We start from the raw sequence: 16,074 nt of genomic DNA, 5'->3' as shown, positions 1-16,074 counted from the left end.
GTTGCTGGCTAGTGATGGGACAGTGACGGGAAATACGTCCGTTGCGATTTAGTAATTAGGTACTACTTATGGCCAATTAGATGCATGTAAAATCATGAACACGTAATTAGCATAGATTGCATTTACAAGACTACCTACCTACAAAATACCTTTAATATTTTTAAAGACACTGAGTACACTAAAGAGAGCTCATTCTTGGATTCGATTCGAACTCCTATTTTTCTATTGATTGATTTATTGATATGACTACAAACTCAGACCGATTCGGATATCAATGTTATCTATCTATGAGTATCTATTCCGTGTGCAGTTTTGGGTCTGATATCAGACAGCCAGTACCGGGGATGCGCAAAGCATTTTCCGAGTTCCGACGATAAAAAAACCGGTAACGACAGTGTCTACCAATATCGATAGACTATACACACCACTAGAGTGCTCTGGTGAGTGAGATTTTTATGTATAATATTTGGACAATAATTAGAAGTATTTTCCCCAACAGCCAGACAGTTTTGACAGTTCCAACTCCTTGCCAGACAGTTTTTTTAGGGTAGCTCCCAAAGCCACCACGACCCAAACTTCATAATTCACCAACATTATATCCTATATTGGGAGCATACGCTGACAAACTTTCAGCTTTTATAAAATGACGTAGGTCTGGCGTTCACTAGCTCTTAGTCTACTTGGTTTGTTAGCAAAATTTTAATTATTCTCCACACTTAAAACAGATCTAGACAAGCGGTCGCGTGTCCAGCCAAGTTCAAGTAACAGAATACTCTTTTCTGAATAATTTTGCAAAGAAATCAAAAGTAGTGTAATTTTCTAAAGGTTTCAAAAACTACTTTATTGAAAACATTATTTTTATAACGATATTTTAGGTTAAATAATAATGGTACAAAATGCGTTACATCATTTGTTACAACATTTTGCAAATAGTTTGGCTCATGAACTTTTTTCTTAGCATTTGGTCTAGAGGTGGGCGGGATGCGGGGAGTTTGATCCGAAAAATCCAAGCGTCATTATTGTAGTGTGCGTGCATTTAGCGTGTAGGATAATTATTTGCGTGCACCGATAACACTCAAACATTAACGGAAGAATGGTGGGGCGCGTCTTCGTGGATGACACGATCTATACAGACTAAGTTTTTGTAGTAAATTATTCCTACTAATGTATGAATAAGAAATCGATGTGATCTGTACACTGGGTAGGTAGTTAAAAAGGCAGCTTATTTTATGCAACCCCATCATTTTTAATATATCAGGAAATGGATCATTGTTGTCCAACATTTAGGGAGTAATTAATTTAGTATACTTTTGTAAAGGGCCCAAGTGCAATAGAATGCCCATTAGGGATCCTAATTAGACAGTGGCTGCGGGATAGCGTTGGTTTATGGTTCCGTACTCCATTAAAACTTTGCTAGCGTGGTTCAGGGTATTTGGGGTCCCGTAGGAAAAGATTTGTCCCTTTCGAATTGAGAGATGGAGGTTTTCTGTATGCTCATGATGTGTACTTATAGGTCTTGATTTTGAAAATAATTTCTAGACAAGTATGTTGCGACTTGCGACTAAGGATCTTCGAAAAGTGTTTTGCTAAAATAAAGTTATTTATTTATCTTTGTATGTTTGTTTCAGGTAATGATACAATTCACTTCCCGACTCCAGAAAAATCCTGTACCTAGGTATGTGTCCTATTTTATTCATTAGGAAAAAGATTTGGTTAAGTAAAAGTTTGTTAGGTCCTGTTGAAATTTTCAGGGTATTTACTAAAAATAATTTAACCTCACTTTATTTAATAGTCGAATGTAACCTACGGAGCATAATAGTGGAGTGACAATAAGTGAAGATGGCCCACCGACTCTATAAACTGATGAATTAATAGACACACGTCTTTCGGCGAGCTATAGCATAATCAATGCTTCGTTCGTTTCAGCCAAATGACGTCCACTACTGGACAAAGGCCTCCCCCAAGGATTTCCATAACGACCGGTCCAGCGCTGCCTGATGATCGAATTGATGCTTAGGATTTTGTTAAAGGTTAAAATCTGGAACGAGGTCAAAAAACCCGTAATTTTAAACAATTTAAAAAGACCCTACCTAACTTTTTCGCATCACGCTTTACCGAATCCTGTCTATGCTATTAAACGTGTCCCGTCTATAACCGCTCCAGTAACTAAGCCCTGGCAGTTATGCAGGCGCATTCGGGCTCTTTATTACAGAAAACTTTTGTTTGCGATATTATTATTTTACGGTAGCGAATTTCCAATTACGGTTCATCGCTGAAGTTGCGAGAAGTTTGTGGGAAGTTATTGTTACTGATAAATATTATCCCATCAAAAACAATACTTGTCAAAAAAACCAAGTCTCGCAACTCAGTTGTTCTACGGTAAAAAGTTGTGAGATCCATGTAATACCAAGTCCAGGCCAGGAAATCTTTAACGTTTTACATAAATTATTGACTTGGCCATCGCACTAAATAATTTTATTTACACGTGTTTTCATGCGATGACCAAGTCAATATATTTATGTAAAACGTTAAAGATTTCCTGGCCTGGACTTGGTATTACATGGATCTCACAACTTTTTACCGTAGAACAACTGAGTTGCGAGACTTGGTTTTTTTGACAAGTATTGTTTTTGATGGGATCTCATTTCTTTTTGTATTTTGTAGACAGCAGTTATGTATCTAGAAAACTGGACCGAAATTGAAAAATTTTACTCGACTTGGCGGTTGCACTACCGTGCCCCCAAATATCATTTCTTTTTGTATTTTGTAGACAGCAGTTATGTATCTAGAAAACTGGACCGAAATTGAAAAATTTTACTCGACTTGGCGGTTGCACTACCGTGACCCAAATATTTTAGTTTTTCCTTGATTCATACACCAAACACTACTTATATTCCAAATTTGAAGCTTCTAGGTCTGCTAGAAGTGCCTTAGAGTTTTGATGATCGGTGAGTCAGTGAGTCAGTGAGTCAGTGAGTCAGTGAGTCAGTCAGTGAGTGACAAAATTAAGTAACTTTGACCCGTTATAATTCTTAAACTACTGGTTCAAATTGAATGAAATTTTAAATATACCGTGTCTTTACAATACCTGCATAGCTAATGAAAATTCAGCCTTCTAGTTTTATCCACAACGAAGTTACAGGCGGTCGAAAATGGCCTGAATTGCTTCGAGAAAAGGATGGTACGGCCGTGCCGCTTTTTTGCTCGACTTGGTGGGGGCACTGCCGTGCCCCCAGATACGTGGTATAAGTAAAAGGAGATCGTTAATAGGAGTTTTGCATTTCGTTCGTTCGTTTCAGCTAAATGACATCCAGTACTGGACAAAGGTTAAAGATTTATTATAAACACAGTAGATAAATCAAAACAGTACGGAAGCTTCATACAAACGCTCGAAATCAGACTCACGCACACAGACGCACGCTTTACACGAGCTCTAAGCGAACCTCGCAGTCCATCCGTCGCGAGTGTCGCGCGCGTTGTTTTTAAGAGCGTTGTAGCAAAAAGTTGGCGTTCGAATTTTAGGTTTTTATTGCTTGACGTCGCGTAGTGAGTGCGCAAACTGCATTTATCTGTAAAATTTCAACGCTGCGTCGACTAAACGATCTTAATCCATAGTTGTATCGTACCTAAGACAGTACATCATACATAATAATAAAGAAATAATATACCTATTTGATTTTTTCTCAGATTAGACTTTTAGCAAAATCAAGTTACGTAATTAATGTATTTTTTACACTAGTAAATCCCGCGACAAGTTTTTAATCTTTAAATTGAGTAAAGTAATAAGTTGATGGGTTTGAAAGAATTTATGTTTTATTTTATTCTTTTTACAGCATCAAAAGCTTGTTTATGAAAAATATTTACTATTTAAATTTTACTTTTGACTTTTTAGTTTTTATGATGCGGGATGGAAAAATTAAAATTTATTCTGATTTTGTGACGTTTCCGCACATAAATATGGATAGGTTAAATAAATAGAATGAAATGTATGAAAACGAGCGTGCCATTTTTTAAACGTTATCTATAATATCTGTGTCCATCAAAGAGCTCGTAACTAAACATCGTAAGCGCCATTCACATTATTATCTAAAAGTTAATAATGAATATTTAGTTTTTGTAAATCTAAACAAGTCAGGAAATCAAAGAGGTAAATACTGATATCATTGTGATTTTATAGAATTTATTATTATAAACCACGGTCGTATAATGCTAAAAAATCAGAGGTAACTTTATGATTTTTATCCATAGAGCAAAATGTATCTAATCGTGTTTTTAAACAGTTATCCCATTAGGTACACATGCGTTCTGTAATACAAACCCATCAAAAACAATACTTGTCAAAAAACCAAGTCTCACTACTCAGTTGTTCTACGGTGAAAAGTTGTGAGATCCATGTAATACCAAGTCCAGTCCAGGAAATCATTAATGTTTTACATAAATATATTGACTTGGCCATCGCATGAAAACACGTATAAATTAAATTATTTAGTGCGAAATGAAACGAAATTTTGCATGCCTGTGTAGACGTGCAAAATTTCAGCTCAATGGGAAAACGGGAAGTAAGTAAATTTTAAGTTGCAAGATTTTACAACTCCAGATGTCAAAGAAAATAAAAGCTTGTAGATAGCTTTACAAAGAAAAGAAAACATTTATGAAGAAAATAAAAAGTACTGTCTACGATACATTTGTTAGGCCGTGTTGCACCGTCTTACTTTAACATTGACATCAAAAATTTGGATGTCAAAAATCTGTCAAACATAAAACACCGGTTATTGTCAGTTAGGGTCAAAGTTAGGTTGTGCATCTCAGCCTTAGTGTATTTTAATTAAATTTAATACAAATAAGGATGACGAAAATAATCGATAAGTGATCTCACTCGAATATTTCTTATAGTAGGTATACAAGATGTCGAACAAATGGTTACTTACTGAAAAAGTGCTTCATGAGACCTAGCAAACGGCATCAATAATTATGTTTAAGAACGAACTGAATCTATTCAAAAAACCTATATTTCCAGCTTTCATACATTTAATACAGTTACAAACAAACACGAAATCAATGGTTTCTGAGAATTCTGAGTGCCTTAATGCCGTCCCCTTTATCTGTTTATTTAGTATTTATTAATTAGTATCTCTTGATGATATTGTAGCAAGTTAAACCTAAAATCATGTTTTCCGTAAATAATTTAAATAAGAATGCAATTTACGAGTTTGTTGTTTGATTATTATATATTACTCAATTAAAAATTTTAATTTAAAAAATTAACACTTCTAATATGGTAGGTATGGCTGGCGGCATACATTTAGTATGAAATTCGGAAACATTGAATTTTCGCATAGATCTAGTTTATTCTTTGACCTATTTATTGTTATTGTTTTAAAGAGCTCATGAAGCACTTACAGGAACAGTAAACAGTTTCTCGATATCTTGTATAATTAAAAATCAAATGAAATCACTTATCGTTTCCACCCTGTACCTATACTTTTAAAAATAAACTCATTTTATACGTTCATTTGTATAAGTATCTACAATACAAATACCTAACCAACTTAGTTGACGTTTTATAAAACTATTTGTCTAAGTGTCATCGAGCGACCGCTGGTGGATTTGCCATTTACCTGACCTACCCCTTTATTACTAAACGTTTAATATCAGATGAATAGTTACGCGCCAATTTCTTTCATTCAGTCGTCAGTAATTGAACTTTCGGAAAAACATGACGAAGCATTGTGTGACCATACAGACGCTATTCAACTTTTATTAGTAAGGAAGAGTATATTTTATGTTGGTAGAAACACAATAGCATAGACTAATGTTTTGACACCCTGTTAAAATTTTTATTAGTCATTTATTTTTTCCTGACCAAACAGAATACCATAATAATATCTTTTGTCTATTCTACCCATATTCTGTAAGTAAAATAATAAAAAGTTTGAAAAGAAAGAACAAGTCCGATTTACCTAAACAAATAAATTAAAAATACTTGCGGATCAAAAGTACTCAATCATACTACAATCTACGAAAAAATCACGCGTGACGCATATACGTCAGTGGGCAGTCAACTGACATAGACCCGGCGTCTACGAGTGCCAAAGCACGACTGATTTATGCCATTTGATGCACCCGATTTTATAGTATTTTCAAATTAATTTTTCATTTGAAGATTGAAGATAGATATTTTTTCTTTTTCACACAATAATAGTACTATGTTTCTTCTTAAGTATAAAGTAGTTTATGTTGCCAAATGACTTTTAGATTATGAGATGTGACCTGTTTCTTTGCAGTAATTTTCTCGAATTTTGACTATCTTAGACATGATAAAAATGCATTTTAATGAATTAAACATCAAAATTTTCTCAATACACTTTCTTCTTCAGGGTATGCTTATTCTAATGAATACATTTTATCTTCTTACTTAGAAATAAATTTGTTGTAATATTAGTTCAAAGTTGTGCCTTCGCGAGTTACCTGGAAATCGGGCTTTCGAAATTCGCTGTTATCGTAGGTAAAAATCCAATTTGAACGAGATTTTGTCAATAGACATTCCGTAAAAACGTATGATAATTACGATGATATAAGTCAAAAGAAGCTATAACAATAAATTATATGACTAAAATCATTTCGAAATCTGCCAAATTCTCGATTTCTGCATGAAAAATGTGACAACGCTCTTAATAATAATTTTATTGCATGCGCTGTCCGCTGTATTTTTAAAAACATGCCACGAGTGTATTGCGTAGTATACGGATGCTTGAACTCGGCATCTTCAAAACCAGAACTTTCATTTTTTAAACTTCGTAATAATTCTGAATGGTAAAAATGATTAAATATTACTTTTTAAATAAAATGCTTATATCTGATTTTGTAATAGTTCTTTTTAAATTACGTAATTATGCTTCTTAACAATTTATGTGTTCTATTTGATAAAGTAATTTGCTCCACGCGCTTTGGTACTAAGTGATGAATTGTATTTAAAATGAGGCAATAGGTAATGTGAAAGTAAGTATCCGGTACTTTATTTATGAGAATAGATCTACCGGCCTCTAAAAGTAGCTAATCAATTTATTCGATTATGTATTTGATCTTTATAGAACCTAGTTATAAACGTTTTAATATTTATTTGTAAACTACTTGGTCAGTTAATTTATTCCATTAGGTATTTGATAATTAAAGAACCTAAATAACCGTTTTAATAAATAAGTAAGTAAAAACCTTATTAATTTTATAAAGATTAAGAGTGACAACCCTAACACTCAGTTGAAGTGTAGGTATTTAACTCGACGAAAGGGCTTAGTTTCCGTACTGCTTTAGCTCATATATTTACTGTGTTATAAACGAATAAATAAATTACTAATAGGTATTCTTGTCTCTTCAAAGCTAAAATATTATGGTTATGCTAAAAATAAGTTCACCACACTACCACCAGCTGATGTGTTGCCCCGCAAGTTATATTTGGGACGTGTTTAAGTACCCTGAAATCGGCTTACATAGGTTGAATTTTGAATACCGTCAAGGGAATTGAACTCTCCTTCAAATCAGGCAGTCCAATAGTGACATTATTAAGCTATTGTCGCCTTTAATATGTTTCAGTTTTATATAACTTGAAAAAATCCAATTGCCTATGGTGGGAATTGAACCCAGGACCTTTCACTTGCCGAGCGACTGCTCTCAGCAAAATCTTGATTTAAGTTTTTACGGGCCGTAGCGTGACCATGCCTTAATGCAATGATGCAGATGTCCTGTTCGTTTTTCAGCAGCACCGCATAATGTTTTGAATTTATGCATGGCAGCTGTTGCTCAAAATGCAAAGCAAAACCATCACTCTACACTTTTTGGTCGACGATGGTTTAAACTCCAAGATTATTTAGCAACTTTAAAATATGTATTTAATGTAAGTATTTACATTAGGTCAATTTTCATGTCAATTTGCTAACAAAGGAAATGATGAGTTTCCAATGCAAACAGATTCTTAGCAAGAGAAATGATAAGCTCCCAATGCAAACAGAGAGACACAGACCCGGGTTGCATCATCTTACATACAAACGTCAAAAGTCTGTTTTAAGTCCATACAAAAACACAGGTTATACTTATAGTTACGATTAACTTAGGGTTAAAAAGTTAAATTCGCAACATCTTATGTGACCTTTCATGTACAGTAAAATATCACAAAAACACAAGGCAAAACTTTGGTAACTGTTCTTTGTGCAATTTGCAATTAAAGTTTAAAACTTTCTAGGCTCTGCAATAAATAATTAAACCAACAAAAGTTCAGCTTCCATGGTATCGCATCACCATCGAATACATATCGAGCCCCATCGAATGCCATGGGCAACTATGCAACGCTTGTGGAGAATTTTAGCAGTGCAACTCTGTTAATATGTAACCATGTGTCTTGTAGGGTAACCATTAAGATTTTGTAAGTGATGGAAATGGATAACGCAATAAAAATTCATTTCTCTTTCGTAAATAAATTTATTGATACAATAACTAAAGTGGTAAATAAGTATAATTAAAACATTTTTTTTTCATACAAATGTGGCTTCTCAAGTCATTCATTCTATCGCGTAATTATTGTGTTACGTACGTTCATTCATTTGCTACTAATGTTTTAAAAGAAAAAATATATGAAACTAAATTTATTGTTCGGCTGGGCAGCGTTCGGGAAACTACGCAACATCTTTTCGTCCAAAATACCCCAGTGCCTGAAGACGAAAGTCTACAACCAATGTGTGTTACCTGTGATGACTTATGGCTCGGAAACGTGGCCCCTCACTATAGGCCTTATACAGAAGCTCAAAGTTGCACAGCGTGCTATGGAGAGGGCTATGCTCGGTGTTTCTTTACGAGATCGAATCAGAAATGAGGAGATCCGTAAACGAACTAAAGTCGCTGACATAGCCCGACGGATCAGCAAGCTAAAGTGGCAGTGGGCAGGGCACATAGTACGCAGAACTGACGGCCGATGGGGCAGCAAGGTTCTGGAATGGAGGCCACGTACCGGAAAACGCAGCGTGGGACGTCCACCCACAAGGTGGACCGACGACCTGATAAAGGTAGCGGGAAGGCGCTGGATGCAGGCCGCTACCAACCGTGCGATGTGGAAGTCATTGGGGGAGGCCTATGTTCAGCAGTGGACGTCCTGTGGCTGAAATGATGATGATGATGAAATTTATTGTTAGTCTAGTCTTGTGTAGAATATTATTTCCTGAATACTATTTCAGTAGTTTGTGGCTATTACGAGTACATACTTATGTACAAAGCAATATTTGTTTATTATTCAGCTTCTAAGACAATATCTTTTTTATTACAATAAAACCTTATAGATAAGGTTTAATTTTCGTAATAAAAAAGTAGGTAATTAAAATTACTAAGCGCCTCCATACCAGCTTATCAGCGACAGTTCAGCTTCATTCGACACCTTAACTTTATGAAATCTTCTACACTAATACACTCGTCGTCAAATAAATCGCACCTCCCGCGACAAGCACTTTTAAACGTATGCATCCCCACTTCCCACCAATATTGGCACTACTTAAAAGCCTAGTTCTAAACTTGATTTCATTATAGGAAAGGTTTTTACCCCAAAAATGTGTCTTTAGAAGGATCCAGAGTCACTTCTTCAAAAAATAGGTAGTTACGCTTGAGCCAACTTTTATGGCTATAAAACTGTTAAGTTGGGATTAATCGCTATCCATCGGTTAAAGAGGACACGTGAGATCATTATTTGGTTTTATTACCATAAAAATTGGTCTAATTGATCCCAGAGGTGAGCCCAAAGTGAGGTCTTTTTTCAAGTCACATTTATGGTATATGTTAATCATTTATTAAGAAATTGAATGTATTTTTCTTTAAGGATATTTATTGGGCTTTCAAATAATACCAATATTGTTGGGGTACCATGATTGTGTCAGAAGAAAATCTTTAAAGTTCGCGTCGCGGAAGGTGCGATTTATTTGATGTTGAGTATATTATAAAGAGGAAAACTTTGTTTGTGTTGTCGCCACAGTCGTTTCCGCCCGGAAGTACAATTTGCCGCCGCTAGAGGGCGACACCGAGATGTCATTCGAACAACGAGCGGCCACTCGATCATTCCTTGTCGAAGCGTCGAGCTAGTAACACTCACCTTGTCTTGCTGAAAGCTATTATTATTTTAAAAAAACGAAGTACAATTATTCTTTTTATAAGTGATTTTTATTTTCAATTGGTAATATTGTAAAAGAGTAAAGTATCATTTCAATTATTAATAAATATGATTTCACTATAGAAAATTGAGCTATAATAATTATTACGATGGTGAGATTGTGTAGGTAATGTAGCTAAATATTAATAAAAGTGTTTTTGCAGAATATTGGTGTTTGAGTTGATTTACATTTGGTTGTAATGAATAGGCTCAAAAACTACTGGTTCGTTTTTAAAAATTCTTTCACCATTCGAAAGCTACATTATACACGAGTAACATAGGCTAAATTTTATTTTGGAAAAAAATAGGGTTCCGTAAAATATTTGGGTTTTTCGGACACGAGGTGTAAAAAATCAACCAGAAAAGTTACTTACCAGTGTGAAATAAAAGTCGCAAAAACATTTATTGGAAGTATGGTCACCCTACTTCCGCGACAGTGGTCTAAGGAATTTATATTGGACAGGCATTGCAGCCACGTTGCGGTATACTTGCATGCTAATATGCAGCCGCTTATTAATTTATTCCTCTTCTTACATCCATCCATAAACGATGAAGTTTTAATCACATTGTAGACAGCGTGTAGAGAAAAACTGGACTTCACATTCTTAATGGGGAGAGTACTTACTCGTATGTAAAAAAATATGAGTAAAAGAAAAATTTTGATGAATGAAAAGTTTCATTTTAAATCTTGAAATATTGTGGCTTACTCAATTAACAAAAAAAAAGATCAGTCTATGATAAGAGACGCCTATGGCTCTCGAATAGGCTACCATGATATACTTTAACTACTGCTATGAAATGAGATCCATGTATTACAAGCACTTAAACCAAGACGTATAAACACATAAATACTAAGGATGGGTTGCACCATCTTACTTTAACTTTGACAAAAGTCAAAAATCTGTCAAACTCTATACAAAAAACACCGGTTATCGTTAAAGTTACGGTTGAAGTTAGGTGGTGCAACTCAGCCCAAGTAACTTAGCAGCCACGAACAAAATTATCACGAGCAACTATCTTGCAATTCAAATTAACGTTTAATTAAAGTGAGGTTTATTGGTACATTTGTCGAGTAACTGGCTATCATAACGCTTGTTTATGCGCCGATAAATCTAGTGATGTTCCGAACACTTATCGATAAAGTGCTTGTACATTGTAATGTTTATGGCTTTGTATGAAATAGTAGCTTCAACGTAATACTCAGCGGTTGTGGTTGTAAGATATTATGTGATATTTGAAAAGATTATGATTATGAGAATTTAGAGTAAGTTCAGTAACTGTAGTTGTTAGTTTATTTATTAGGTTTAAGAACTTAAAAGCTACTTAGTACCACTAGTGTAAAATAAGCACCTACCTACCTACTTTGCAGGTATGCTGCATACCACATATAGTTTATTCATTCATATCGTATGCATAACTGCAATGATATTCAACATCAGTTAAGGTTACGGTTAAACACCGCTCAGCAGAATAAAGAATAGTTTCGTTTATAATAATTAATTTATAATTTAACTATTATTTTTGCTTGTCATCCCACAACTCCAAAATCTTTGTAGATTCAATCAAAACTCAAACTCAAAACATTCAATCAACATCATGTGCTATATTGTGAATGTTAAAAGCGGTCCTTTTATCGATAAATCAACAATTGTAATACACACCCCTATTCACTCCCAGGACATGTTGCAAGTGCGCCCACGCAGGATCGACACTAACTGCGATTTCGAAAGCGTTCGATTGGACAAACCGCGGCCCACATCGGTAATTGCCAATATGATCGTTAAAATAACGGAGTAACGTTTACAAGTTATAACGACTTGTTTATGGTAAGTGTGTGGAATATTTTCAGAATCGTTTTGTATGACAAAGAAAAGTAATTGATAATGACGATCAAAATAATCTCTCCTCTTCATCATCATCTCAGCCATAGGACGTCCACTGCTGAACTAGGCTTCCCTCAGGAAACATAAGTACCTAATGCTTTCCATGTTGCCCGGATGGATGGTAGCGGCCTGCGTCCAGCGCCTTCCTGCTACCTTTATGATGTCGTCGGTCCACCTTGTAGACATCTTTCCTCTTCACTATTATAAAATTATTACTTTTGGGTATTTGAAAATTTTAAATTTTATTTTTCTTCGTTTACAAAGTACTTGATACTCACTCCGTTTCAATGATTGAAAATAATTTTAAAATTGACACAGTCTAAAAAGCAATTCCACTTAATAATGTAGGTTTAATAAAATAAACATTGTGTACAAACCACTTCCTTACAGACTTTTACACTATTTTTATATGCGATAATGAAAATTTAAGTATCAAACGATTGTTCTATAAAACTGAGGATGTTTGTACAACTGGATTGAACAATCAAAGAAATAATAACGGATCAAGAAAAAGTAGTTTGTGGATTGCCAATTAATTAATCGGAAACATTTTATACGTTTTTAAGAATCCGTTCTGCGAAACTTAACATTTAACGGAAATTGAATGTTCTTGCGTATGTACGTACTATCGTACAAAATTAGTTTAAATTGCTTTAAATTATCAAAAATGTGTGTATAAAGCACATATTTTTGATGTTGTCGGAAAATAAGTCCGAATAATAATAATATTAAATGTTAATTTGTGAGAATGGATGGATGGATGTCTGTTTCATAATATACCGCATTTTAACCGCCTCTGTGGTCTAGTGGTAAGACCACCTGCTTTAGACGCAGAGGTCCCGGGTTCGATTCCCAGTGGGGGCAGATTTTTCTGTTCGGTTTGGTAGGTGATAGGGTTTGTTCTAAGTCCGCCTTGCTAGCTACCACCATCTTACCTAAGTCTGTCGCCATATCAACAATGTTAACAGCATTGTTGTGTTCCGGCAGTTAGAGGTACGATAGCCAGTTCCTCCGTGGTTGAGGATTCCGGGTGAAGCTCGCTTCCACCTTCGGCCTGATCATCACTTACCATCAGGTGAGATACAGGCCAAGAGCTTCCTCGTTGTGGATAAAAAAAATACTTTGCATTCTTGCAAACGTTCCTTCACGCAAAAACTACTGCACGCACGAATTTTGTGTAGCGCTTTATTCTTCAAGATAGAAGAACTATAAATACATAAGTAAGTACCATAAGTTTAGTTCACACTTAACTGATTGGCTTGGACATAACAGCATTAAAACATAACTACACGTTCCGTTTCTCAGCTTAAAAGCAATCAGTATAATATAAATCAATATCCAAGTGTTAAAGATAGAGTTAGCATGGCGACTACGTCCAATCGCTATTTAATGGGATGGCATCCGACTAATGGCTTAAACATGGAGGTTTATTGCATTGCAATAGGCTGGCTGTAAATAATTCAACAGCATTCGCTTGCTGTAGAAGGTAGCAAATGAATTATTGAGACAGCTGGTGTATTCTTACTTCTAATTTAATCAATGGACGAGTGTACTGGGGAAATGCAATAATTGTTGATGAAACCGTTTTTACTGCTATACTATATAGGTAGTTACTGATTTTTGCCCGCGGTTGGTTATAGATTTGCTTTTATCTTTAGTTGCTAGTGGCTCCAGAAAATTGATTCCATAGGGCAGACGGTGTCAGTAAAAAAATTGGACTTTTTACTTATTGCTACCATACAAGTAGCTTAATATGAAACATTCAGTTCCTAATATTTGTTGCCTCTTAACTACAAACTTGAATCTCTTACCTCTTTATAAATATTTACATTTCAAAACAGATCTACTTCCAAACTAAAAGTAATTATAATTCTGTCTAACTAGTTAATGGAGGGTGCCTTGTTTAGCCTCTAACACCTGAGAACTTGGTCGTCTCCTAATTGTCTAAATAATTGTATTGCACTATTTGGGCACATAAGTGGTCCGGAACAGGTGAGGGTAGTGTGTGGACAGATTTTGGTACCCATTAAGTGCCTATAGTTGAAAGTATACGGACTCAACAGTTAACCCAAAATAGCACGCAACGTTCGAACAAAATTAATAACTTATTTTATGGGCATGATTATTGTTACGGTTTGAACTGTATGAAACTTTGAAGATTATCGTAGCTGCTAAAACGTAAAGTGTTCTTAACTGTGTTTCACAAAGGCATACTTAAAACAAAAAAAGGATGGGTGTCAATGTTACTGCTAAACTTAAAACTAAGAAGACCGCTCTGCTAGCCAGGTTCCAAAAACTATCATCCTACTAATATTATAGCGAAAGTTTGGATGTCTGGCTGGATGTCTGGATGTTTGTTACTCTTTCACGCAAAAACTACTGAACAGATTTTGATGAATTTGCATTATTGTTTATAACCCAGAATAACATATAGGCTATAATTTATGACGATCTGTTACAAACAGAATTTCACGCGGGTGAAGCCGCGGGAAAAAGCTAGTTAAAAAAATAAAAGGGAAATAAACGTTCAGTGTGCATCGCGTTTTTTTTTTACATTTTTAATAGTCTAACTCTAAACCTTTTATCACTCATTACTATGCTGAACGCTAAATTATGCCCAAAATCAACTAAGTACCTAAAACTGAACTAAGTACTCGTATCTAATCGCCAACCGTGTCTTGCGTCTCTCATAATGACAGATCTATTAGCAGCCCTTTAGTCCAGTCAATAAAGCATTATAGATGGAAATCCGTGGAACACAATTTTTGACTTCGGGACTTTATTTAGGCTAGTTAGGAGGTGAACATAGCAAAAGTCCCCGCCCTTAGCCCTTGAGCCGGCAGGGAGAGGGGGGTTTAAAGGTACCACTTTTCGGTTTTTCGCTTAATCCTCGGAAACTATGCGCCCTAGTGGCATGACTACTATGAACCAAAAAAAGCTTATTCAATTTGCTACAGGTGAGATGGTCAAGTTTTTCTATATCTTGTATAGTTTTCGCGGCATCAGCTCTAGAAGGTCTGTAATATTGGAAATTTTATTTTTGTCTTACAGGTTTCCATCAGCAGAAAATCGACAAAATCAACATTGAGCTAATATTCTAGAATATTCTAGACATGCGGGAGCATGTTAAGCCTAGTTCCAGGGAGGGGACTGCAACGTGCGTATATTTAGACGAACCAATTGGAGCCACTTTTCACTCCTCATCACTCAAAAAGTACTGTGCATTAACACTTCAAATTTGGCTCATGTGTTGAGACTTGCAAGATAATCATCAGCTTCAAATTTCATAAATATGCCTCAAACGGTTCTTTAGGTATTCTACCTTCTAGAGGAGATGTCGCGAAAACTATACAAGATATAGAAAAACTTGACTGTCTCACCTGTAGTAAATTGAATAAGCTTTTTTTGGTTCATAGTAGCCATGTCACTAGGACGCATAGTTTCCGAGGATTAAGCGAAAAACCGAAAAGTGGTACCTTTAAACCCCCCTCTCCCCGCCGGCTCAAGGGCTAAGGGCGGGGACTTTTGCTATGTTCACCTCCTAACTAGTCTAAATAAAGTCCCGAGGTCAGAAATTGTGTTCCAGGGATTTCTCTCTACACCGTCGTTAAAGCATTCATTGACTGGACTACTTTCACCCTCACCAAACTTTAAAACACTCGTTTTAAACAAAAATCTGTCCGGAGTCCGGACTGAATGCGAAATGCAATGCCCCTGCTTCTTTTCAAATGTACCCTGCACCGGGAGTTCCTTAGGGAGGAAAGTTTCCCAGAAGCAGCGGGGTTACTCCGAAAAACATCTGAAGTCTCGAATGTTGTTATCCCTCTCACGCAAAGCGAGAAGCCAGTATGAGCGACGGTGACAGATAGACTCGAAACTACGTAAACTGCGTTTCGGAGCAGACCTGCAGACGCCAGAGGCCCGGACACTCCGGACGTCCGAGTCCGCCCAATTACAAACAACTAACAAGAGAGGCTGGCGCGTTATTAAAAATTCAAATACATCTTCAGA

The 16,074-nt window shown here is 35.7% G+C and overlaps 1 protein-coding gene and 1 non-coding gene across 2 annotated transcripts in view; both read left to right on the top strand.

The window, feature by feature from the left end:
• Window positions 1–16,074, top strand: part of LOC135078228 (protein sprint) — a 290,396-nt gene that overhangs the window by 80,437 nt on the left and 193,885 nt on the right. The window lies entirely within an intron of this gene.
• Trnal-uag (transfer RNA leucine (anticodon UAG)) lies at window positions 12,856–12,927 on the top strand. The gene has a single exon. It is a non-coding gene; the product is annotated as a tRNA-Leu (tRNA).

Source organism: Ostrinia nubilalis, chromosome 14 (assembly GCF_963855985.1).
Source record: "Ostrinia nubilalis chromosome 14, ilOstNubi1.1, whole genome shotgun sequence".
Lineage (NCBI taxonomy): Eukaryota > Metazoa > Arthropoda > Insecta > Lepidoptera > Crambidae > Ostrinia > Ostrinia nubilalis.
Note: the sequence above shows the minus strand (reverse complement) of the source record. Positions and strands in the feature narration are given on the sequence as shown.